Genomic DNA, 27693 nt, shown 5'->3' on the forward strand with positions numbered 1-27693 from the left:
CTCAGAACATATCGTTGAACGTAGAATAATTAGTTATAAAAAAGTCGGCTCCTCAGAAAAATAACATAACCGGGTTAGTCAACTTTTTTTAAAAGTTCAGAGGAGGGAGGGATGATAATTTCCCAATTTAAATATTATTATCCAAATTAAACTTCAAAATCCTGCAAATACACTGCCCCATGTAGCAGAGGTAAGCAGTGACCAGCAGAGGTTTCACAATGCAGTACCATGCCCATCAGACCTCCACGTGGCATTCCACCTCTGCTCCATCACTACTCCACTTCTACTCCATCACTCTCATCCTCTGCTCCACTGCTGCAAATGCACAGCTATTTACTGAACATAAAATATTCAGGGGAACATAAAACATCTAAGTGAATCACTGCACTGTGCAGCCCTGTGCAAAACGCCTCCAGGGATTTCTCATCTTCTGACTGTCACTTTAAACCATGGATGGAAAAGCAAGAAGGCCAACAAGAAGGCCAAGAAAGTCATGGGCAGTTGCTGAAATGAGCACGATGGTGCTCCTCTCCAAACACAGACTGCAGGAGCAGGGCAGTCACCACAGCAGGGACTGTTCCTCTCCACAACTTTGACTGTAGCAATTACGTTCAGACACGTGGAAAATTAGCACAGCTATTTCACAGACCAAGGCATCCTGGAGCTGAACTGGAAAACTACTATGCAATAAAACAGGACGTTTGTTTACCTCCAGCCTGACACCTCGCTTTTATTGTGCAATCTTCCACTTTACTAACCCAAATTGAGAGCTGGGGAAGCCCTAAAGCAATCCTGCAAGGAGACCACTTAAAAACCATCACACACCAATAACGGAACAAATTTAATTTCGTGTCAGGAAGAGATGAGAAAGGGCAAATATAATGGGAACCTATTGTTTCACACCAGCCTGTGATACTCTCAGTTGTGTCAGGGAGAGAGGACTGTGAGGCTGTGTGGGGCACTTACTGCCACTATTACATCTGAATAAAAACCCATCAATTCCAATATCACACTGTCTTGGTTATCTTTTAATTTACAGTGGTTTTTTTTAATCATCCCTAAATCACCGTGTTATGACTTCAAAGCACAAACCTTAGTTCTTTTGTACCTTACAGCAATGGTCCCTCGTGTGCCTCCCATTGTAAGTAAGGTTATTACAGTAGCTCTTACAGCTCAGGGCCACACTGTACCAAAGTCCTGTACAAACAAGCAAAATAGTCTCTGTTCTGGACAGCTCCCCTTCTCATCATCTGCTCCTGTCCACATTTATCTTTTTTTAACAAGGCAAAACCAGTTCCTATTCCTGTACCTGTTGAAGCACTGAATATGACACTGGTACTTAACAGCAACTCTAACTCATTTTGTCTAATTTGAAATTTCTATTTCCATAAAATAAAAAGTTTTGAGTGACTTTTGCTTTCAAAAAGTTTTGAAGTGAGTAGGATACATTTAAAAAAACAGAGAGAAAAGGCCTAGAGGGGATGGACTGAAAAAAAAATAATAAATACAGGCTATAAAAGAATCATATGACAAATGTAATTGAAGCCAGTCTCTCCGAATGAATAAAAACCATCCAGCAAAAAAAACTGTGTAAGGGTAAAAATGAAGTGTGATAGTCCCAACACCTTTGGGGCTTCAAGGGATGAGTAATGAAAAGTCCTGGATTAGAGTTCATAGAAAACAGGGCTGAGAGGGACCTCCAGAGGTCATCTAGTCCATCTCCGTGCCCCAAGGCAGGAGCAGCTCTATAGATATCATTCCTGACAGATGTTTTTCTAACATATTCTTAAAGATTTGCAATGATGGAGTTGCCACAACCCCCATAAGCAATTTAATGGAGTATTTCATCCTACAAAGTTTTTGTCACAAAAGTAAATCTTACTTGCTGCAGTTGAAGCCCATTATTTCGTGCCTCATCCCCCATGGACAAGGAGTCTGTTCCCTTCCCTGTGTAGTAGAAGAACAAGGCAGCAGTTTCCTGAGGGACCCAACCTCGGTGTTTTAATCTTTGCCACTGCTGCTCCCTCTACTCTATTTGGTTTGTAATACTGATTTTTCGGACTGCATATCGAAGGTAACATTGTGGTAACAGGATAGAAATTTTAACTGATCTGTCCTGTCTCCAAATGGTTACTGTTGAACATAGGAGGACATGGACCTGTTGGAGTTAGTCCAGGAAAGGACACGAAGACGATTAGAGGTCTGGAACAACTCTGCTATGAAAACAGGCCAAGAGAGTTGAGGTTGTTCAGCCTGGAAAAGAAAAGGCTCTGGGGAGACCTTGTAGCACATTCCAGTACATAAAGGGACCCCAAGAGAGTTGGAGAAGGACTTCGGACGAGGACAGATAGTGACAGGATAAGGAGGAATGGCTTTCAATTGAAAGAGGGCAGGTTTGAAGGAGGGCAAGATACGAAGACATTCTTCTCTGTGGGGGTGGTGAGGCACTGGCACAGGTTGCCCAGAGAAGCTGTGGCTGCCCCATCCCTGGAAGTGTCAAAGGATGGGTTGGACAGTGCTTGGAGCAATCTGGGCTAGTGTGAGATGCCCCTGCCCATGGCAGAGGGGTTAGAATGAGATGAGCTCCAAGGTCCTTCAAACAAAAACCATATGGTTCTATTGTTGATCCTCTCTTCTCTCTAAATATGAAGGGAGGGTCACAACTCTTCCTCTCATGACCACAGTGCTGGTATTTCCATGAGGATATTAAGGCTATTATGTCCAGCATTGCTCATCTCTCTGAACTTTTCCCTTGCAATTAACATCTCTTGACTGTGACAATGTTAAAAAACGGGAGGTAAAAAAACAGAAGCAGCTGCTGAGCTCAGTTTCAAGGGCCAGCCTCCAGGTAAAGACAGGAAAAAAGCCAACTTCTCCAGTCAACTAAAAGCTGTTGGCTTGATGCAAATACTTCTCGAGAAACTACAATGGATTGTATTACATAAGATCTCTTGTTTGACCTGTAATATTATGGCATTAAGAGTGAGTCAAGCGGGCTTTAGAGAGCAAGGAAGCAGGAGGTAGTGAAAGATATATTCTCTTAATAAACACAAAATTATAAACCAGTTATTTCTGGGTATTTATACAAGACAGTAACACCATGGGAATGAAAGCTGCGGGGGTTCTTTTATTTGTTTGGTGGTTGGGTTTTTTTCACATTCAAATCCAAAGCTGTCACATCTTCAAGCTGTTCTCCCCAAATATGCAGGCAAACATCTTTTCTATCATCTTTTTTGCTTTATCACATCACTCTGACAGCAAAGGTATTTCTAAAAACCACTAAATATCTTTGAATTCATAACATCAGTGCAAATAGGAGACTTCCTAGGGGTATCTCCAACTCAAACAGTCCTTTTTTTGTTCATTAGTCCAATGACCTGCTCTGTTTCCTAATGCCAATTAAATATCTACGAAAAGAGAAGAAGGGGGGACGTCAAAATCATTACACTTCTCTTATGCCTTCCAGCCAAAAGCTTGTCCCCTTTTCTGAGCCTTTTATAGTCTAGGCAGGTCTCACCAGCACCAACAGCCAAGGGAGAGCTCTTGCCTAAGGAACTGTCTGTCTCAACTCCTCAGTTTATTAGAGCCCACAGACAACAGGGAGAAAATAGGTGCAGTCAGCACAGATGAGTTGCAGAAAAACTAAAATAAAAAACATTCATCCATACACAACCCTTGACTGCAGAACTGAAAACGAAGCGTAATGAAGTGCCCTGATTAATCATTAATTATACCACATATCTCTTAAAAGCTACACATTCACTTCACCAATCTGAAGGTCACAGCCAAGACGATGTGGTCACTCAATCCCACAGCTTCAAAGCACACAATACCAAGTTTTCCCTCTTCTGGATCAGTTCCTTCCTCTGATCTCTTTATGGACATTGACTTAGTGCAATTAGGAACACGCATTCAGCAGGATCGAAATTAATGGACCTACATAAAAGAATTGCTTGGCTCCATAATCAATCCCAATGCTGAAGTCCTTAGTAAGGAAAAATTCCCATTCAAAGTAACGGGAATACAAAATACTTAAGTCTTGGCCCCTTGGAATGGATTTTTAGAAGAAAGCTGCTTCTATTTCAGTACCAAAGCAAGTAGCCAGACTTCCCTAAGCAGTAACTTCACTTACATGCTCACCAGGTGCTAAGCCCTTACAAAAAGTGTAACAAAAAGTGGGTTTAAATGTGCTGCCATACCTGTGGTGTTTAATGACTGATCTTGAGTCTTCTGGAGAAAAAAAGGGTAAGGAGGAAACAAAACACTGTACTTGTAGTCTGCTTTCCTTGCTTCCTAGTGGACTTCTTTCACTCATCCAAAAATTAAATCTGCCCTAGTGTTCCACTGTTTCAGCTAAGAAAAACAGAGATAAAATGCCGTTGCCATGAAGACATCTATAAGAGTTTGCATCCCCCTCTACTTATCAACATTTTAACTGGATATTGACATGCTCAAAATTAGATGTTGTTTAAAAAAAAATAATAAAAAAAAACCCAAAACACAAGACTCCTGCCATGTTCTTCAAGTTCTTTTCAGTCAAGACTTGCCCTTGAGTCAATTATGGCTCTTAATTAACAGCTAGTCTTTTGAAAATTAACAAAGGAAAGCAGTACTAAAAGCTATGGATGTTACGAAAAGAAACAAGAATAATGTTGTTAGGTTTTTGCTATGCTGGATGAGACATTAGTGTGCCAGAGGCACAAGTAATGGAAATGTACTTTTACATAAATCTCCTTTCTGTGCTTGGATTATTTTAAATGACTCCACTACAGTGTACATTAACCTAGCCACCAACCTTCCTGCAGTCAGCTTCCTTTTTACAGTTTATTAGGAACACAACCACTATGGAATCACCAAAGGAGGGTTAATATCATCATGTTCTCCCTTTGTTTGTTAAAGACACAGAATGTTCATGCTAGAAATTGAACAAAAACAAATTCTGGGAAGCAAATCTTCTGCCCTTGCCATCATATATTCCATTTTTGTGTCAGATATGACATATGAACAGACCTGATTTATTTTCAGCATAACAGCTTAGCCTTGGCCAGAGGTTACACCGCCAAACAGCGAACAAGCACGGGCAAACCGGAGCTGTTTTCTCCCCCTTTTCTTGCTGGCTTGACTTCTAAATGCATTTTCTCAGAGGCTGGTGTTCACACTGTTACTGGTTAGCCCACAACAGATCAGGGACAGCCAGGAACACACTCCATACTTACTCAAAAATACCTATGACTGTTCCTTCGTTATTTTACCCATTTGTTCCTGCTCTATCACAAAGCTGTGCTTGACCAAACCCGCAGTCATGCTGCTACACGGGTAAATATTGCCCTTCATTTGCCACATTAAAGATATATGTTGTAAGTAGAAAAGATTCCTCTCTCCCAGAAGAGTATGACTGTGTGAATATACAACAATATTCAAAACCAAGCGTTCAATATCTTGCCACTTTATCTTCCAAACAGTATGTTGCATTCAACACTTTTCCTAATTCTCCTACCCTACAGCACAGATAGAAGCATCCTACTTACTCTGGGAGGGTACAGGGGAAGTTCAGCTTTTAGCAATGGTGAGAAAATTGGTTTAGATCCCTGAGGGAAGGTGCTAGAGAAGTGCATTCAATAGAGTTGTAATTCAATCCAGTTTGTTGGAGCTGAAAGCAAACAAAACACTTTCAAAGTTAAAGTGAAAGCCAACATTTATTTTATTTTTATGTGTATGTGTACATATATATATATATATATATACAGACACATAAAATAGTTTTATATATACATTTATATAAATATAATTGTGCATGTTTTTATGTGTGTTAATATACATATATATATGTACACATCTATACATATAAACACACACAGCCTTAAAACTTTAGGAATTGAAATCTCTAAGGAGGACACTGGAAGGACAAGGTCAGCATGAGGAAAGTTGTACAAGATATACAGATGCATACACTATATGAAAAAGAGTAGTTAAAGGGATTTTCTTCTCCTGTCATCATTCTTTTGTCCCCCTGGGATATGAACAAAAGAAAAATCAAAGCAATTAAATCATTACCTTGAGAAGAAAAAAAAATAAATTTAATTGTGCATAATCCTCTGAGTTGCTATAATGAACATACCTACTTTACTTTGACTAAGAGAAAATGTGTATTTTTTTTTCCTCCAACATATGCCCTGGAAAAGGATGCTGGTAAAGTCTGAATTCAGAGAAACCAAAGCAACTCTCTTAGTACTTCCCTTAAAAGAGGAGGGGGAAAAATAGCCCATGCTGTGTAATTATATGAAAGTAAACAACCAGGAAGGCTCATGGCAAGGTGTACCATAATCCAGGTGATTTGTCATGCTGACGAGCTTCCAAAGGGGAGAGCCTGCAACAAGAGCTCTCCCCCTCTATCTCACACTTCTGCATAATGCAAATTGCAGAGCAGGGAGCTCAGTTTTCCCATTTAAATTCTGCAGTATCAGTATTTTGTCTCTGGAAGTTTGGCGCGCAGTGTGAGAACTCCCCGGTTATACAAAACAAGGCAGAAGAACTGCTTCAAACAAGCAAATTACATATCTGCTCCTCTCTGACCTCCAGCACCTCGGAAAAATTGTGTGGATGAAAGAGCCACTGGCGCTGTTGCCAGCAGATCTCCCCAAGCTCCTCAGCCTTGGCAGAATTATAGGGGGCAACTTTACGCATGGATGAACTGTTCCGGAACGATCTTTCTAATGCAGCTGACACAAACAGGCTTTCCTCCAACTCTAGGAAAGCATGTCCCACATGTTTGTTCCTTTTGAACAGTATTCCTGCCGACAACCCAGCCACATTTCTGGAGGGGAGTTTCTGTCTGATAGTGGTGCAGGGGTCAGTTAAGTCGTGGGGAAGGAAACAGGAGTGGGTGGGGAGTCTCCAGCATCCATTTCCAGACCAGGCTCTGTCAGGTGTAATCCTGTAGAAACATGGGCACATTTCTATGGGGTCCCAAAGAACTGAGGAAGAAACATTTGTTCATCTCTGGGTCAGAGTTCAAAATCAAGAGAGACAAATACTGGCCATACCCATGGCCAAAGAACCATGGAATCTTAGACTATCATGAGCTGGAAGGGACCCACAAGGATCATTGAAGTCCAGCTCCTGGCCCAGCACACGACAACCCCACAAATCACACCATGTGCCTGAGAGTGTTGTCCAAATGCTCCTTGAGCTCTGCCAGGCTTGGTGCTGTGACCACCACCCTAGGGACCCTGTTTCAGCATCTGATCACTCTCTGGGTGAAGAATCTTCCCCTAATATCCAACCTAAACCTCCCATGACACAGTTTCGTGCCATTCCCTGTGGTCCTATTGCCAGCCATCAGAAAGAAAAGATCACTGCCTGCCCCTCTGCTTCCTCCTATTAGGAAGCTGTAGAACACAATGATGGATCACTCACAGAAATAAGATTACCTTAGTGGAGAAAGTTGTGGACATCACCTACAAAAATTACATCGCCCTGCATCACGATGCCACAGCTGTAAAGGTGAGCACATAACGAGTATGGAAACTCCAGCTCCCATAGGAAGCCCCTTCATCCACAGGAGTGATTCTTAAAGGTGTTTGTGCAGAAAACACTTTTTCCTCCTGCTCTGTCCATTACCAGCACAGGGAAAGCAACTCAAATGGCAGCAGTTCCCAGCCCGACACATTAACACCGCTACTCTTTGGTAGAGATGTACAGCATGAATAAAACCAGCCTTGCCTTGAATAATTGTCCTACCCCAAAACAACCCAAAGGTGAATGCAAGACCTCAAAGATTGCTGGGTTAGAACACTTCCAGGATTCTCAGTTTAACATTTCAACACTTAGTGGTGTACACTTCCTCAGTGATAGAAATAAAGATAAGTATCTTCATCATTTTTGACACAGACCAACACATGTCAAACACATATATTCCCCATTTTCAGAGCAAAGCTGCATCACTGTTTATCCCCAGGAATTCAGGAAAGGACAGGGTGGATGAAAAGTAAGGGCAGAGGCTGACAAAGGTTAACCTCTGAGATCAGAGGGAATGGTGCCATAGGGAGCATCTCTGCTCAATCCCTGAAATCTCAGCACTTTGCACTGAGATTTAGTGCCATATGTACTCAGCAGTACATACAGTGTTGACAAAATTTTTATTTTTAACTAAATAAAGGCCAGAAAGTACAAATTTCCTTAACTCTCCAGTGGCTTCAATTATGCAGTGCTGCATGCTCCATGTAAGCAGTATTTCCAGAGCTTTAGCACTTGACATTTTGAGATAAAATGTCATGAATAGTATTTGTGAACCTCTCTCCATCTTTGCCCATCCACATGCCCAATTTTGACTTTAAATCCTTAAAGGCATCAGACCACTGCTTCAAATTATCCCCTTCCTCTTCTTCCCTCAAATTCAGGATTGAAGACCAGATAGACTTTAATGGTATCTTGTAAACAGTTTGCTCTGTCTTATTTCAAGACCTCTTCTCCTCCAGTTTGCCCACTACTAAGCTAATCAATGATTTTTCTGCTCATTAAGAACTGCTGGTGGAATCACTCTTGCCTATCACTAAGACTCTCTGCTGGCTGGTTGCTTCTCCTACCTTCCCTCTTCCCAGCCCAGGACCACAACAGTCTCTTTGAAAGAAATCCATGCTGCCTGCTCATCTCAGAGTATTTTGGCCTTCTGCATTATTCCAAACCTCAGAGTCTTTCAAACCGTGACTCCAACTTAGAGCTTCCTGTGCCTTTACTCCTACCTTCTCATGCTCATCCTCCTCAAATCTACCCTCATTTGCTATGCCCTGAGTAAGAACTGACAGGCAAATAGAAGGCACAAAACTAAGTAACAACTTCTAGTGAATTTCTGTGAACTTCTAGACTGCCCCACATGTGAAGCAGGGACATAGGAAACCGTTTTGCCAAGTTAAGCCAGTCAGCACAAGGAGCTTAATGGTGTCATGTGTGTGACTGGTTTCCCCATTGGCACGTGGATTTATCATCAAACTGAAGGAGGACAGTCATTAATTTTATCAGACTCCTCAGGAGGTGGGTTCACCACAACTCTGCGCTCAGAAAAGTAGATTTTGGATGCATTTTCTCTGCCTGAAGATGGAGACAATCTAAGCCCCAGCATCCTCTTGCTCTTATCTGATGCAAATACGCTGCTTTCCAATTCCACTCTACCTTGTCTGCTACTTTATCTAGTTTGCTTCTAATTATACAGCTTTTCCTGAAAGGTCAATTGTTCCTCATATAACTGATGGCCTCCCAGTGGAGTCTGAACTGATTATTACCCTCTGCCTACTTATATAAGCTATGGTGAAGATGACGTTTGGCATTATTAAGATGTGATGTCCTGTGAAGGATGCCTTCACAACTGGAAGAGTGATTGTGGCAGCTCTGAGCTGGGAGAAAAAAAAAGAAAGAAGAAAAAAAAAAAAAGTTGCTTTTCTTCTTCTCCACTATTTGCCCTGTGCTGTCAGGCTGCACGAGGGGGCCATGCTGGCATGTGTTATCCAGGCCCCTGAAGGAGTCCTTCACAAGACTGACTCTGCCCGCAAAGGAAACAGGAGGATTTTGAAGATGGCATGTGAAAAGTTGTCACAGGTCTTCCAGAAATCTTTTCTGTTAAATCTCCTAAGAGCTGACCTGGGGCACACGAAACCACAGCACTGGTGAAATACAAAGCCATCACACTGAACTCTCTTTCAGCCATTTGCATTTTCAACAATTTCTCTTCAGAGCGATGCCCTGTGCCTACGGGAATATTTGCCTCTATTCACAGTCGACTTTTAATCTAAGTTGGAATCTGTTGAATCTTCTTTTGTAGTTGACAGTGAAGTTGTGGCTCTGTTAGATAAGTGTTCTTTTCTGTTGCCTCTTGTATAAAATTCCTGGAAGATGTGCCCTCGAACAAATCTCCCAGAACACCAGGGCAGAAATAAAGTAGCATCGCTATTACTGAAAGTGCTCAGCAAATCCCACACTGACAGAAGTTGTTGAATAAAGATGCTCAGTCTGGCCAGAAAAAAAGTACCAAATAACCAACATATGTTGAATTATAAAGCTTGAAATTTAGAAATATCTATTAATCCTTCAGATTTGTAACACTGATGTCTAGGATTAGTTGCTTGAGTTGTTGTTTTGGGGTTTGGTTTTTTTTTTATGTCAAAATGTGGGAACTTTCTTAAACTGATGAATTTTAAATACAAAAAGTATCTTAGGACATGCCTAAAAGTATAGTAAAGGGAACATATTCTATAAATCAAAGGCAAAGCTTTGTGATTTTGGTGGGGCTCATGAGATTTGTACTTGAGCTTCTTCTGTGTATTTAAGTTCATAAATACTACTGGAAATATCAACAACCTCAATGCTGCCGGCCCCCTGAAGTGATGTCATTAACCACTGCAAGTCTTCACAATGCTGTCACAAATTAAATTAGTTTGTGTCAAATAGAGTTCACAGGTGAAGGAGTCAAACCTCAAAAAAGCTGATCTGTCCTCTCTAACTGAGGTGTAACTGAGCACTTGTTTCCATATGAGGATGTTGTTTAATAATAGATTTACATCCCACTGTTTCACTGAAAGGAATACTTCCAACACACAAGAACAGATATACTTCCCATGTTTGTAGGTTCAGCTGAAGAGCATCCTGCATACCCTGAGGAACACAAGAAAGATGCCAGCTAAAGACAATTCTTTCTATGGAAGAATAGCAGGATAATGAAGAGGAAGAATTTCCCATGGAAATGGCATCATTCAGAGAGGAACTTTGGCTAATCCTAGGGGACCACTAGCTACGTATGAAAAATGGGGCAGTGGAAAATTCCACAAGGACCCTCAGCCCTCACATCCTACAAGGCTGTGTGGAACATGAAAAGCCATTTGGAACTTCACCTAAAAGCCTCCTGTGTTATCACCACTCCAATCACCACAGCAAAATACTTCTCAAACATCTCAGCAGATGAAAGTTAAATACAGATGAAGGGATTACACAATACTGGAAGAGCATTGCTAATAAAGTTGTTTCTCACAATAGGGAAGTTTGCATCAAAATGGGTATTTAGGGGAAAATAGCTACCCTAGAGAGTACTGGCATCTGTAACAGTTTGTCTCCCAACATCACCTGTATCAGAGAAGCAGTTCATCTCAGTGCATGCTAAAAAACCACATTGTTAACCACAAGTGTAACCCTTTCAATTACTCTTCCCACTTCTGTGCTGTGGGATCAGTAGATCTGAAGTGTGTGTAAACAGCATTTAAGCCCAGAGCCTCCTTAGGTAGTGTCTGCTGCCAGCATGATGAGAGCTGACAGAGCTCTCTGCTAAGTGATTTCACCCAGCAGAAAACATCCTATATTTGAAGGAAGCTCTTAGAGAGTAAAAGAAGAGTTCAAAGTCAGAAAGAACAAAAAGGAGAATTGAGGTGGCCTGCAAAGTAACAGTATCTCAGCTAAAGGAATTTATACCAAGTCACAGAAAGAAAACCAAACTAAATTCTGCTTTCAAGAAGAAAAATCTCACTTGCTACTTCATAGTACTGGGTTGTCCCACTGCAAACTGTGAGGATGAGTGAGAGGAGTCTGGACTCCTTCACTTGACTCTGCCACCCCTGCAGATGGGAGCTTGAGAAAATTCAACATCTCTAGCAGACACACTGAATTAGTCAAAAAATTAAGTGCTAGATTTGAGTCAAGAAAACAGAACCACAGGCCAGGTCTCAGCACTGTGATTAGCAGAGCACAGAACAGCGACAGCCACAGCAGTGCCTGCAGTGTAGACATTGAACAAGGCTTCAGAAATCAGGGCATAGTGTTTCCAGAGAAACAAATGGGATTAGGACCCAATTCCCCTGAATGAATTGCATTTCTAAACCCAGAAATGGGTTTTTTTGCGTATCTTTCATGTTCATCCCAAATGTAAGTTGCACCCAAACACCCACCCTCTTTGCTGAAGCAGTTATTTCTTTCTACAGAAATATATCACAATAAGAAAAAAAAAATTCCAAACCAACAGTTGATGCAATTTGTTAATTAGTTAGACAGCTTCTCACTGTGTGGTATTTTTAACTTTGTACAGGAGGAGCTCTTCAAACTAAGCACTCTGTGCAGGTATTAGCAAGAATGTGTACTCTGTTAGTCTCCCAGTCAAGAAAGTCTGCCCAACTCAAATGATGACTTAGTGTCATGGGAATCATATTTCTTTTTAGCTGTTTCATAGCCACTCGTCTTGAGCTGACATTGTACAGGCTCTTCACTGCTGGTGTCAGATGCTATATCAGCATCCAGAGCAGCCTCAGCAGCTTCTGGATGAGGAGTTTCTATGATTAACTTTAAAAATGTCAATCGTTCGCCACGTTCAGTATTCAGGCTTGTTCATCAGTTAGTAATAACATTCCCAGCTGAACTGCAAACATGTTCTGAGTGAGGGCTGGAAAAAGAAAAGTTTAAACATCTGACAGCAGTTAGAAATGAAGCAGACTACACTTTTCATTTCTGAAATGAGCATGCAGTGATTCCAGTAGGCTTCTGCAACAGAAGAAGCCAAAAGATTATGGAAACAGACCTTTTCTTCTAGTTTTATGACAACTACAATTCTACATTCCTCAGCTGTGTCCTGCAATTAAAAGGGGAAGATACCAGAAATAGCTGAAGAAGCAAGAAACAAGAAAGGAAAAATAAGCTGATTCCAGCTACTCCTCTCTTCTCCCTGTGTGCCATACACATTTCATTATTAGATTAGAAGCATCTTCCAGCACCATCTCCACAGGCTTTGAAATTGCCACCATAAAAGTACATCACAGAAGTTATTTTTAAACTGTGGATTTTGTTACAGAGAGAATCTCATTTTAAAAAATTTAATGGAGGAAAAGCATTTATTAGAAGACTATGAAAGCTGAAGGAAAAAATATTCATCATATTCAGAGGATACAGAAGAGAAAAACAACTTGGAATGTGTTCTTGCTCTCTCAGCCTGAATACCTCTCTCTTTCCTGACTGGTGTCAAATATGATCAATCAAATTAATTCTGCACATACTAAAAATGAGCTTCTCCAACTCATTCAGCTCTAAAGTCACAGTCTCCCTTCATCTGCACTGAATTTAAATTACCATCTAAATGAAAAAGGGTTGGTTCCACATGCTGGAATGGAGGTGGATCTCCAAGCAAATAAAGCAATCCAGTGTTCAGAGGATTACCAGTGTCTGCAACATGCATTGGTTATGAGACCAAAAAGAAAGTGATAACAGATCTCTGACCCTTGTGGAGGCAGTGCTTGTAGCCATAGTTCTCTCCCATGGACCTCTGATTAGCTTTCACTGGTTAGATGGTCCTCAACCATTCCCATTCCCCAGTGGGGACTCCCCCTGGGGGGACATCTGCTCCCCCTGTGCTGCTCCACACCACTGCAGTGTTTCAACGCCCTCAACAACAGCTGAAGATGAGAAATTATGTTTCAAGCCCAACTCAGAAGTGAGTGAAACACCGAACTTGAAAAATCCCCCTGACTGGCAAAGGGAAGTGAATTCATGTCCTGCTCCAATGCTCAAAGGAGAGGACAAGAAAAAAAAGGTCACGTACAAGAGAAAGGACAAGACCAACGTTGAATGGGAAGTGAAGATTTCTCCCCCACACAAGCAAATAAACTTCTCATGCATTATTCATGGACTGTGCAGCCAGGGACTGGTACACCTCTTCTAGAAAGGAAAAAACATTCAGTGTTCTCATAGCTTCAAAACTGCAGCATGGCCCCAGGGAAAAGATCCAGGGAAGAAGCTGAGGGGTGAGGCCAGTTTACAAATCAAACAGCACAAGATGGGTTTGGGGTTTTATTTTTTTCATTTTAGATGTCGGATAGTTATCCAAGGAAACGTCAGACTGCACTGGTCCAAGTTTGAAAATTGTGTTCAGTATCTATAAGTGAAGAAGAGAGGCAGAGGGGTAAAGAATTCTTATTATAACAAGGTACCACAGCCACATTTGAAAGAAAGCACATCCACAATTCAAGCATTATTCCATTTTTCAATTCTGTCCCAATAAACCAAACCTTTGCAGGACTCTTTCTTACTACAACTTCTTAATCCCACCCCCCTCAAAGGACACACTGCAGTTTCTTCATGCACAACCCAAGCAACACCAAGCAAGCCTGCAAGGGTCAGGAGAAATCCCTGAGCCAGAATTTTGGCAGAAATCCAAGCTGGAATAGACACTGACTACGCACAACAGCAAGTGGAGACAGACAGCTTTTCCCCAAAGTGATACTTTAATTCAGAAAAGAACCTTCACTAATCTCAGGGTTTATTATTATCTGTGTAGCAAATGGGACTGCAGTTGGTCTACGTAAAGCATTAGTTTCCTACAGGGCATTTTAGACTGTAAATTATGAGGGACCAGACCTAAACCAGAAGTCTGTTGGAACTCTGCTCTTACCTCTAATTTGATTTAAGCGTGCCAAAAGGCAGGGAATGAAAGTGCAGCATTCACAAAAAGACCCTGGTAGAACACAGGACATGGGAGGGATCCCCTCAGGCTGGGATCTACACACGAACCTACATCTGCAGCAGACCTCCCTCCCTGGGACCGAGCCCTGCAGAGGGCTGTGAGTGCAGAGCAGTGACTGGGACAGAGGGAGATGCAGCAGTTGCACCTTCACCAAGCTGAAAACACAATATGTTGTCAGTGGAGCTGTCGAGCTGAAGGACAGCTGTGCATGCAACACATCTCATGGGAAATCAGTGACCTCACTCACTAAAGGCACTTTGCTATCTGGCCATGATGGTTTTCAAAGTATTTCCATAGTTACGTGAGTGAATTCCCTAAAGGTTTTTGCCAATGACCAGCTTTGCACAAGACTTGTGCTTCACAACTCCTTCCATGTACATTATAAAAGGAGAGAGCATCTCTCAGTGTGCACCAGGACAAGAGTTAGCACAAGGGAACAAAAATCATGGTCATGGATGCCAGTATGACAGAAAGAGCAGTAACTGCACTGGAAAAAAATGTTTCACCATAAAATCATAAATAAGTATAACCAGTAATGACATGACCTTTCAGCACAGAATTTCCAACCTCTCACATGCTGAGCCATTAAACACAAGGATGATGTCCATGCACACCAACCTCTGAAACCTAGTAACTCACAGGATTAAAAATGATTGTGAGGTTGTTATAAACCCAGAGTTGATCCTCCACTATGGCACACATCCCACACCACTTCACTCCCAGCCCTTCGGCCTGAAGATCTACATTACAAAAGAGATTTCCTCCAAAGCTCTTCCTGTGATGAGCTTTACTGAAGAAAAGAGGAGAATCTAAAAGAAAGATAAAAGCACAAGGATGTGGGTTAGAAAAGGTCAAAACTAGACACCACCGTACTGTTAGCTGGTTCACAGGAATGTTTCATTATTAGGTATTTTTCTTCTCTTCCCAATCTGCACTACAGATAAAGTCTTTTTCCAGAATGCTTGAAGGTACCAATAATCCATTTAAGACATATGAAATACAATAAAAATGCATTTTTTGAGCTGTATGCATTTTGGAACAGAAAGCAGAGAGCCATAGAGTAGCCATCATTAGGAAAATGGTCTGCTTAAAGAAATTTTCTCACATATGAAGAGGACTGTCAAGTCTTTAAGAGTCTAAAAATATTTTTATAGAACTTGTCGTGTAGGAAGAGCTAGGTGGGAATTTTTCAAAAGCTGCTCTTTTAACCTGAAACGTGTGAATTGTACCTACAGGTTCTTCAGTTATCTAATGTTCTCATCAACTGAACTACAATTAAATCCATGCACTGATACCTACTGGCTGAAGTGGAGAGGAACTGCAAAAATGTTTCCCCTCTGAGCTGATGATGGCTAACCAAAAGCTGATTATCCTTTCTAAAGATTACCACTGCCCTCAGGGTCTGCAATTCTCCTTTCTTCAGGACAGTACAGTTGTTCTGTTTGGGATTCCAGTACATAAGCAGTTTACTTCTATTTTTTTAATGATGGGCCAAAACAGCAGCAAACTGCCTGAGCATTCAGCACTCTTCCCAGTGAGGGAAACTTTGCCAGGATTCAGTCCTCTTGTTCTGGAGGAGATCCAGCCAGGTGTCTCATCCTCATGCAATCTTCTCAGTTCCACTGACTCATGGAGCAAGCTCACTCAAAATTTTGCACAAAAATACACCCAGAGAAACTGGTGGAACTCAGAGCTTCACAGAATCACTGTGAATTTGGAAACAGATTTAAGCAGCAGTTTGCAGCCAAGGTTTCAGCTTGTGACACATGTGTCATGACTGCAGTTGCCTTCCAGATAATCACAGACTCACATCCCTCAACCAGCCTGCAAGTGCTCTGCTCAGAAACACCCTCCAACACTGGGGATGTACAAGTTCTCCACCAGCAGTAGGTCTTGCCATGCCCCTTCATCTGGACAACATAGCACACTGAAAGCATGTCATCACCCCCTCTTTACTTGTCACTGTGCAGACCTGCATTAACCATAACCAAGTGCAAATTATTAACAAAACATAAGAATAAAAATCTACAACATGACTCCAATCTTTGATAAATGAGCTACTACACAAATTCTGTCCATCTGACATGTCCAGACATTTAACCAGTAGTTCAAAAATTAATCCATGTTTTTATTTTAGGAAAATGATACACTGGAAGAAGATATCATAACATATAATGTATGCCAGGAAAATATTCTGAAAGATCAAAGATGGATACAAAACAGTTAACATTCAAATTACACAAATGATGAGGAGGAGCACAATGTACTTACTGAAATTAAATGTACCTGCTCTCTGGATATAAATCCAGCACCAGCTATTCCAAGCTCCCTATATTAAATTTTATTCATGAAGTTGAAACTAAGATTACGCTGATAAAATGCCAGACTGCATCTGTACTCCCCGGCAACAATACCAGTGATAATTCCTGTTGCTCCTTTGCTAAATTCAGTATCCTTATGTTTTATTGCAGCCGCACCAGACCCTTCACCTAGCCAAGTTTGTGCTGCCAGTTGGCATGACGATCCTTCTGAAAATAAACCTACTTGTAGTTCTGCTATCTTGGCTCAAAAATGTCCATTTCTCTTCAGCTGATGATCAGACTAGTTGCTAACACACTACTGACTGTCCTGAGACAACCCATGGGATACAGGCAGGCACAGAATAACTCCTGCGATCGGGATGCCTCCTCCTGCACTTTTTTAAATGCTCTTTTTGGAAATGTTTCTTCATAGCATAGGTTTGAACAGTGAGTGGATGTGTTTTAAAACACCATGTTCTGGCTCAAGCAGAAATTATGCACCCAATAGCAGAATTTGCCTGTTAAGTTTTGTTGGTCTGTGTGGTATAAAAGACATGGGTGTTTGGATTTTAGGTTTCTGTATACTCTATCCTGCCAAGAGGATGTGCAATACTGCACCTTTGGACTACTACAGCTCAAATTCTTAGCAGCGCTTAGAATCACATTTTTTTAAGTGCTACTACCACAAATATTACATAGGAGCCATATAAGCCATCAAAACATCTCCTTAGCACTGAGGCAACTCTGGGTGGCAGACTGTTCAGTTTTACATACTGCTCATTAAACAGACAGAGTCAAATGAAGAAAAGCATAGTAGAAGGCACTCCAAACACACCAACATGTTAAATGAAACATTCATGTTAAATGAAACAAATAACCAAACAAGCGGTGTAGAAAAGAGAAGACCAGGAAAGCATGAAACAACCACCATCAAATGGGTAAAGTGATTAAGATGAGGAGGAAGAACAGCTGGTCCCTCTGTGCACCAACGATCAGACAAGAATGACTAGTTTAATTTATAGCAATGGAGACACAAGTTCACTGATAAAGAGAAGAAGGAATAGTTTCATCTACTTGATTTGGCATTAAGTACAGACATCCTAAGGCTTTTGTTATTCTGACTCAGACTTCAATATATTCAAGGAAAGGGTTTTTTTTTAAGCAAACTTTACTTCCCAGAAATGTTGACCGCTCAGTCTAAGTGCAATGATGATGATGATAAATAGCCATTTATTTTGAACCAACTTCACATTTCAGCTGAAGATTATGAAATATGCTTCTATACAGGAAAGAAGTATGGCTTGAAGACAAAATGGATAACCTGCAGCACTCTTCTCCCAGACTTCTGCAGGCAGCAAATCCATTTAAGCCATCCATACTGCTGAGGTTTTTAATGTTGGTCCTATGCTAGAGGCTCCCTCCCAATCGCACAGTGAGACCTCTGCACACACACCACTGCACGGCACACCCAGACAACACTCACTCGAGCAGATGCCTCTTCAAAGAGAGGTCCAGCCTGAGGAGCAAGCACACACACAGCACAAGAAAAAATTCTTTTTTTCAGGTTTGATGGTGCTAGTGCAAACTCCAAAATTACCTTCCATTGCATTTCCTTTCTCCCAACACACCTAACGCATCTTCCATCCTCTCACGTTCCAAGGCTTCTCAGAGGTGAGACATACACTTATTTCTTCTTCCCACCAAAGTCTTATTGCCCAGACATAACTGCATAGGTATGTTCACATGCAAAAAGGTACAAGATGCTGATGCTTAGCTTGCAGGCAACAAGGAAGGATTTATTTTTTTTTTTTTTTTTCAGAAAAGGAGCATGAGAGACTGGGCCTGATGCTTCCCCAAATCTACTGCTGTTTATCTTCAGTCTTACATGAAAGCCATTTAAAGGAGGTCTCATTTGAAACAGATACACATAGAATCCTTTAGATGGGAAAAGACCCTTAGGATGATTGAGTCCAACCACTAACCCAGCACTGCCAACTTATTTCATGATTTGTTCATCACAGATTCCAAGGTAAAAATCATTTTGTGTTGATATGATACGTGGCACCTAGTGTTAATAAAATTCAGGGAACCCAAGTGTGCCAAAACATTTCTCTGGGTTGTTGGATTACTTTCTGCCTTTTAATGACCCATATTTCCAAACACAGCTTCTTCAAACAGATTACAGAACAGCAACATCACTTTAATTTGCTGTGGTAGGTAGGTAATATATGATAATATCATAATACCTGAATTAACATTTTATGTCTCTTATTTAATAAGAAAAAAGGCAGCATATTAAGGATGCAAATACCATATGCATTTGCACCTCCTTTCCTTCCTCTGTATCCAGCTCCTCACAGGAGTTTCAAGTCTTGAAGAAAAGATCCAGTAACACATTTTGTTGCCACTGTTCTTCCCAGAAACAGATATTACGTTTTTATATGGTTGCAGAATTCAGTCTGAGTGTGACCCTTAAGTAATAAAGCACATATTTAAGAGAAATGATTTATTGGTGACTTCAAGGGACTCACAACCCAGCACTGAATAGAGGTTTTATCACTGAAATACAGACAGTAAAGGGAATTACTCAGAAAAAACTTCCTCTCCACTATTACATGATACTTTAAAAAAAAAAAAATAAAAAAACAAAACCAAAAAAACACCAAATCACAAGCACAAAGTGTTTTTGTCTGGATTGGGGAGGGACAGAGATGTTTAATGCAGAAGCTTTCAAACAGACCTCAACTTTTTCCTTGCGTTCTGACTTCATACCATGCCTTGCATATATTTCCTGTACCTATTTACCTCATCTGCAAATCAACTGTTGACTAAACTATACAAACTATTCAAGTTTTAATGGAATACACTATTTGATGCGGAAATATCTCAAAGGACAAAAACCTGTCAAAACATAGAGTGTTACACAGAATGAAAGGCCAAAAATAATTTATATGAGACAAGTGCAGCTCAGAACGACAAATCACATTAGCTGTTGGTTTTTCAGCCAAAGAACACCTGAGTTACCAGTATTCTTAGCCTTAATCCTCTTAGATTTTTTAAATAATTTAAGAGTTATGCTTGATCTAAGTTAATTAAGCAATAATCCCTGACAAATCACATTTCTGTGTAAAGGAATGACCAGTGTGCTAGATAATTTGAGGCTGGCATTTTCCAGAACCGTAACTCCTCCATCATTTTCCAAGCCTTTCCTCAAGCAACACCTCTGCTTCACGAAGCCCTCACCAGATATGAAATAGTTCGAGGAGAGATGGCTTCAGGGCAGCAGGAAAAGTTATTTGGAGTTCAGTCCCACACATCAGCAGTGTGAAGTTTCAGCCAGTGCATCACTCACGAGTCAGACGCTCCTTTGATGTGGCAGAGGATAAATAATATGGAATCTCTTTGTAAGGCACACATGACACAGGACACCCCAAATGCATTCAGGTCTTCAGCCCAAACAGGAGTCACAGCCAGAGCACCAACATAGCCCAGCAGTATAAAAATCTATTCATGAACACAGAAGCACTCACATGCTTGCTCAGAAAAGCCGAAAATACCCATTTGAATCGCTGAGCAGCAGTTTCAATTAATAGGACCATTTTCCCCATCTATGCACAGAGGATTTGCTTGCTTAACTCTCATTAATGCTAACAGAGTTGGACCCACAAATCCCTACCTGAAGTGGAATACTGACATTACTACTGCTGCACATTTTCCCAAAGTTAAGGCAGAGCAATTCACTTTATTTTAACCTCTGCCCATTTTGCTCACTTTCAGGAGCTTTAAATGTAAACTTAAAAAATGATAAGCATTACTTTGAGAAGAAAATATATCATTTAGCTTTTTTTGGTGTTTAATCAACAAGCACAGTCATCCCAATAGACCAATTATAAACCAATTCAAATAAGAAAACAAATCTTAATACTAAAGTATACAGATAGGTCAAATACAGCTTAAAGGTTAAATTTTGAGATGAAGCCTTTTCCACTCTAAATAGAACAAACATCCCACTGGTTTCTGTGCTTACTCCCTACCAGCTCTAATGCAAAAAAATAAGCCGATGCTTCTGAAAGGTAGATTAAGCAATAAGAGATATGAGCAACACTTGGGAAAAAATAGAGGAAAAAAAATAACTACTAAAGGATTCTGGTTCAGGTCAAACAAGTCAGCACAGGCAACTTTCAGACTGCAGTTTCAACTGTGGTCCAGTTCCCTCTGAAGTTTGCTATGGGCTGGGTGATCAAGTCCCTGGTACACAGACACTGACATACAAATGAACAGTAAAGGCAAAATCCCAAAGACTACTTTATCCTCATCAAAAGCTTCCATTGGAACATGTCTAGTGGAAGTCTGTGGACTCATATCACTCAAACAAAAAGCAAAGAAGTGTGGACACTGGGATGGGCAAAAATTGGTATCAACGCCATCGCATTGGGAAAAGCTTCCCCTGAGCATCAACACAATGAGCTGTGAACTTGGTCACTGGGCATATTAAGAGTCCAGAATAGATGAGATACCATGTGAATTGAGCCACAGCCTGAAGTTCATCAGGGCTCTGCCTGCAGCAGACGTTGTACAGTGGGTGCGAGAGGCAGCTGCCTTCCCATCGGGATCAGGAGTGACATGCTGTTCACTGACAGCTTGTCATAACACTGTCTAGAACATTTGGGACTTCCATTTTCAAAAATCTTTTCTATGCTAATGACTTCCTACAGATGTTTTGAAATGTTTTAACTGTTCTGGTTTGATTCAGTGAGGCACTGATACTGTGATTTCAGAGAAATGCAGCAGGACGTGCAGCAGCGAACCCATCCAGGATCTTCCTGGATATACAGGAGCAGCATATGGAGAAGCAAATTTCTGTCTTCCCCAGGAAAACAAGATATGATGAAAGATGAGACCACTGTACTGGTGGGACAAGAGCACCTGTTTTGGTTGTACCTGTTTCCCACAGAAAAGGGAATTTCCATTCTGTACGAAACCTTGCCATTTTGAACTGACTTTTCAAACCAAGCAAGAAGAAAAGGTCAACATTTCTATATACCAGAACATTTTTAATGTTGATTCAGAAGTATTGACATCTCCCTAACAATATCAAAATCTCAAACATAAATATGGCACCAAATAATAAATCCAAAAGTCAAAGTGAAGTCAAGCATAAAAGCAACACACACGTACAAACATCCCCCTCTAGCAAAGCAAGGGCTGAGCATGACATGTGCCCCCAAAATGCTTGGCTGCCCACAAAGCTGCATTTTCATCACAGGCTCCCACTTGTATCTTCTCCATTTCCTCCCTCACCCTGCAATTTTTCCATGGTTTGGCCTTAGATTTTGTTTCTAATGCAGTGATGCTCAGCCTTTAAAACCCAACTGTCCTATTACAGAAAAGTAATACTCTCCTCCAGAATAATTTAAAACTCTTCTTCCAGTTTTACTATTTCCTTATGAAAATTAAGTGTCAAAGTTGTTGCAGCGCAAAGGTGGTCAGAGAACACCAGACAGTGGGAAAGCCAGCCATCCTCCTCCTCCCCATTCCACTTTTAACATGAGTGACATGCAATGGGCTAAATGCAACACAATTTCTCTCTACAACTAATTCAGCTGGGAAGAAACAACCAGGCTTTTGGGTTCTGCATCCCTTCACCAGGCATTTCAGTTGAATATGCTTAGACCCCATGGTTCTTAATAAAGGGCAATTAAGTTAATCAATTAAAAAATTTAAAAAACAGTGCAAGACTGAATGAGATCAATAAGACTGAAGGGCAATGCCATAACACCTGGGCAACAGCTGATGAACAGCAGAAACTCCTGAGACCAGTGATACCATGGGTTTTCACCTACATATGTGTCAAGGTGACTTGTGGCCCACCAGGTCTGAGAATTACAAACTAAGTAAAAATTTCTAAAAGTCTCAGAACCTTTTCTTTCAGGTGTGCCAAGTGCAGGTGATAAATATGCTCAGGTGCATTCAAAGTGCAGCAGAACCCAGTTGGCCAAACACTGCCAAGAACTACAGAAGATATTTTAGACTTTTCACATAAAGCAACATTTTTGTTCCCCAATTAAACCTTCCAATAGGTCCAATTAAAAATTTGAAATAAGACAAGGATTTTTTTTTTCCCTTCACAAATACAACTCACCTGAAGCTGAGGAAGAAACCAATCACAAGCTTTACTGCCTGTGTTTCAGCACAGGTGATCTTTCATGCTACATTTACACTATTGCTTTCTCTACAGGGACATCACTGCTGTCTGACTTCCTACCTTCTCTCCACACCTCTAGAGGTTAATGAATCAGTCGCATGGTGAGATTTTCTGGAAAGGTTTAGTAAGAAATCTTCTGGGTAGAGGAAATAAGTTGTTACACTAACAAGTAATTTACTATCTGAATGCTATGCACACTGTATCATCTTATTTGTATTTCACAGTTAATCTCCCAGTGCACAAAAGTTTTATCGGATTGGAGGCATGTGCTGTATTCCCCTTTATAAAATTTTACCATCCCTTGCTATTCTCAGGGCTTGTTTTATAGGCACAATTTGCTGCTTTAATCTCACCCAATTGTCATATTCTAAATCACGGTGTATAAAAATGTCTTAAAAGGAGAGATGCGCTGAAGGGTAGTACTTAATTACACTTACTGCCTGATTTAAATGTTATCTGTGCTTTGCCAAGTGCCAAGCACAGAGTAACCCAGCAGTGCAAATCTGCATAAACCAATACAAGTCATTATTGGGTTTTTAATAGCAACCCTGTTCTCCTGTGCAGCATTCCGATGAAGGTGTGTTCCTCCTCCTCCTCTCACTCAGCTTGTGAGAAAATTAAGTAAGGAGGTAGGAGAGCTGGTAATTGGTAGGGTCTTTCCAGTCACTCTTTGCTAACTTATATATTTTTATCTCCGTGCAGAAATCTTTGTCAAGACAATTTCACTGGTCACCTTCATAAGTCTAAAGTGTTGCAATGGAATTGAAAAGCTGGGTGTATAGAGCAAACAGAAAATCCAGTGGTTCAATGGTTTCCTATTGCTTTTGTAGCACTTCCACTCCAGAAAACCTTCTCTTTACACCCTCTCCCCCTAAATCCCAGAAATCAAACAAACAAAAAAAAATGAAATTGAAAATACTACCAAAATTTCAGGCAATTCATGTTTCAATTTCTGACTTCCTCCTCCCTCACCCAAGTGAGCAAAGCAAGGCACTGATTTGCCTCTGCACTAACTACATTAGACACGCAATTAAATTCTCTGGCTCAGGGGAGCAGAAATGCAGCTTAGAATACATCATATCTAAGTACTTTCTACTTCATGCTCCAATCCCTGCTCCAACCACATGCCCGAGAGATCATCACAGGACCACTTTAGTCAGATCGCTCTGAACTTAAGAGAAAGTAAGAGAGCAACCTTCTTTCTTAGGTTCATCATATTTAATGAGCCAGTGGAGGTAGATTAAGCACTACAACTCCAGCTAATCTATCCAGCAGCTTTATTTCTGGGCCATACCACCAGCATAAATTCAATTCACTACTTCTTTTTGTTGTTATGCCCTTGAGCATGTTGTGCACATGGTCCAGAACTGCCAAAGCCTGGAAGGGACTAAACCACACTATTTTGTGCCAAGTACCCAGCAAGTCAACGTGAAAGAACACCATGGAGTCAATCCCAAATACTCAGCAGCTTTCTATTCAAATGAAATTTCTAGCTTTGCACACATTTCAAACAATGCCACGGCAGTCACAGTTATGCACTACTACTCCTTATCCATCTATGTAGCATGGTTCCAATCACGAGATGTCAGCATTGTTTCATGCAAGATAAACTCCAACATTGTCCCTTATGGGTCTATGAAATACATATGTGCTACTGTTACCAGTCACAACTGTGCTTACACTTGCCCTTATTTCTCCCTTGGCAAATAAGCAACTGCTTTAAGCACTCTTGTGGCTAAAGCATGGCATGGGGAATAAAAGGAGGGGGAAGAAACCCAACTCAGAATGATTAGACATTTTATCATCTGATTTTAAGCATCTTCTAAATCCAAGAGGTGTGGAATACTAACCGTCCCTCAGCTTCACAGAGAGCTGAAGCCACAGAACATCTCACATGGCAGAAGCTGAACCTCTCAGCAAAAATTGGCCTTAGAAGAGATGGGTACAGAGCAGCTTTCCCAGCTCAAGGTCAGTGCAATCCTAGCAAGAGCCTGGCAGGATGACTGTGCTGTAAGCAGTTCCCAAAGTCCAGCCACCAGATCCCTGGCAACGTGCCTTCATTTGGGCAGAACAAGAAGAAGGATATGAGGTAGCAAAAAAGCCACGGTGTTGGGAAAATGCTGCTCCCAAGAACCTCATTCACTCATTTTCTCTTACAATGAAAAGCAATATTTTCCAGACCACTGGTATCTGAAGCCATGTGAAGAACTTCACATCTGTCTCAGGGGATCCCATCACACTTCAGGAGTCATTATAATGCAAATTCTGATGACAGAAGCATGTGGTCCTCTGCAAGTAATTTAGAGAGTTAAAGATGACACATAACTCTAAAGGGCCTGAGACTAAGTTATAAAACTACAGGCTTAGAAGTAATGAGTTGCTGGCTTCAGTTTGTTTCACAATTACAAAACACTCCCCCATGTAAAATCTCATTTGAGTGGCCGTAGACTAAAATTTCTCTGGTGGCTTCCAGGAGCAGTCACTCCTTCAGAGGTAAAGCACATTAGAGGAATGGTGCAACAAAAACATCACTTCTCATGGTGGTCATATTGCCTTCCCAGGAAGACTGGCTCCTCTGGTGGATCTCACCACACATCCCTTTCCAACACACATAACAAGTTTGGCAACTTCGGGGCTTCTTCTCATCTCCCACAAACCTAGATTTTTTTTTTTTCCATTTTCTGAAGTAATAATATTACAGGATTAATTACTTAGCTAAGTCTCTATAAACTCATCTGCCTTTGAAAGGTCTACAAAAATACCAGTGAAATTCCAGAGAGAAACAAACACAAACTCCCCTTTAATTAAGCACTATGCCTCTCTGTAGGGGGTGACAGAGTGAGCAGATGCAGGGGGATTGCCAATTAAGATACAACTTCTTTGATAGGAAGGGTACAGCCATACACAGGAGGAAAAAGGAGAGGAACTTGCCATCCAAGTCATTATTTTAATTGGCTGCTCAGAAAGATTATGCATTCCCCACATTCGATGCTGCCAAAAATGTATTACTGATCCAAAATACTAAAGAGCCATCAAAACATGTTCTAAGCTGCTTGTGCCCTGTTAGTACCAAAGCTACCTGTGCTCCTCACTCATCCTGTTTGAGACAGCTGTAATATAGGGAACTAATTCTCAGGGTTAATTAGACAAAGAAACAGAGAAGTCTTGGATTTAATTTTCTGTTATTGATCATTATTATTCACTAAACACCAGGCATTCTTAGCAAACACTACTTGAAGGGAATGCACAGTATTTCTAGTCTAAATCAGTTTAAAAAAAAGCAAGAAAAAAAACCTAAAAACCATGTGAACAGCTAAAATAAACACTTGGAAATTGCAGGAATTGGGATGCACACAGAAAGTCAACCAGAGGATGGACTGGTCATCTTCTGTGTAACTTCCACTGATTTGATATCCAAATATTTTCTGTGTGCTGACCTTTACTTTCTGTGATCCTGACGGCAATACTGTCATACGCTCTTAAAAAGCTGCATATTAGCATTCACTTCTGTTTTTATCAGGTTTTAATGGCAATGCAAATCAGTTTCCGCATGGCTTGTTCCATGCCTTTGTATCCTTTGGGGAGGAAAAAAAAAAAAGGCAGGAAACTAAGAAATAGATTGTTCAATTTGCAGCCTGCTCAGGAATCTTGATTTTGCCTCCTTACACACTGTGTCTTGACCACAGAGGACAGAGCACTGGGCAGGGGGGAATTCAGGCACAGGAACCCTGAGCTGCTTTATCTGAGCCTTCTTCTTTATTCTTCCCCTGAACATGACGGCTCTGTCATCCAGTCTGAACAACACACAAAAGAAGATTGGGATTTCACTGTTTGTACTCAAAATAAATGAATGTGACAGAAAAGGAACCCTTGTCTTTGCAAACAAAAGAAGAGCTCAGCTCTTATTGAGAATGGGATAACCAGAAATGTATTCCTGCCTCAGGAAGAGACCCCAGGCTGCAGAGGTGGGCTGGGGCAGAGAAGCTACTCCCTTCTGGTTCTCTCCAGCTGGCAAGTTAAAAACAACATCATTACTGAATCTCACAGTTGTACACAGCAAAAACAATTCTGGCCTTTTTGGATGGACAAGAAAAGACTGTAAAAAAAGAAACCAATCCGTATCTTTCCCCATTTCTTTCTTCTCTCTGGGAAGTGCCTCAATGCCACTGACAAGACAGAAAAGACAAAAGGTAAGAAGAAACCCCTATGATGCTCTCCCTCCCTCCAATTGCTTATGGCACTGGGGAGTTCTCTCCAATGCACAATCAATATTGAATGTCCACCAACCCCCAGCCCCTCTCTCAAACCATGACACTACAGGGAGTCCTGAGGGCCAGACCCTACCCCAAAAGCTTCCCCCATCTCTCCCACGTTTTCTAGGTACACCACTAGTGCACAGCACTGGCACAATACTGCTAAAATACAGTAAGCTGGAACAGCTTAATAGTATTACCATACTTGGTTATTAATCAAAATGAAGTGCCTGAAAAAAAATAAAGGAATTAAGCATATTTAATTTATGAGTGAAAAGGTGAAAAAGTAACCTAATTACAGCTAGTTAATTCCTGCACATGGAAAGTACATCTCCTGCTTTGGGGTTCCCTCAGCTAGAAGAGTTCCAGCATCTGGAAATCAAAGCCAGATCCACCAAGGCTCAAAATGGAAACAAGATGCAATTTTTCAATAAAGAGGAAAGTGCTTCTATC

At 41.0% G+C, this 27693-nt stretch overlaps 1 protein-coding gene across 2 annotated transcripts in view; it reads right to left on the minus strand.

The window, feature by feature from the left end:
- The window catches only part of SGCD (sarcoglycan delta), a 322812-nt gene that overhangs the window by 275801 nt on the left and 19318 nt on the right, over positions 1–27693 (minus strand). The window lies entirely within an intron of this gene.

The sequence above is a fragment of the Chiroxiphia lanceolata genome, chromosome 15, assembly GCF_009829145.1.
Source record: "Chiroxiphia lanceolata isolate bChiLan1 chromosome 15, bChiLan1.pri, whole genome shotgun sequence".
NCBI classification, from domain to species: Eukaryota; Metazoa; Chordata; class Aves; order Passeriformes; family Pipridae; genus Chiroxiphia; species Chiroxiphia lanceolata.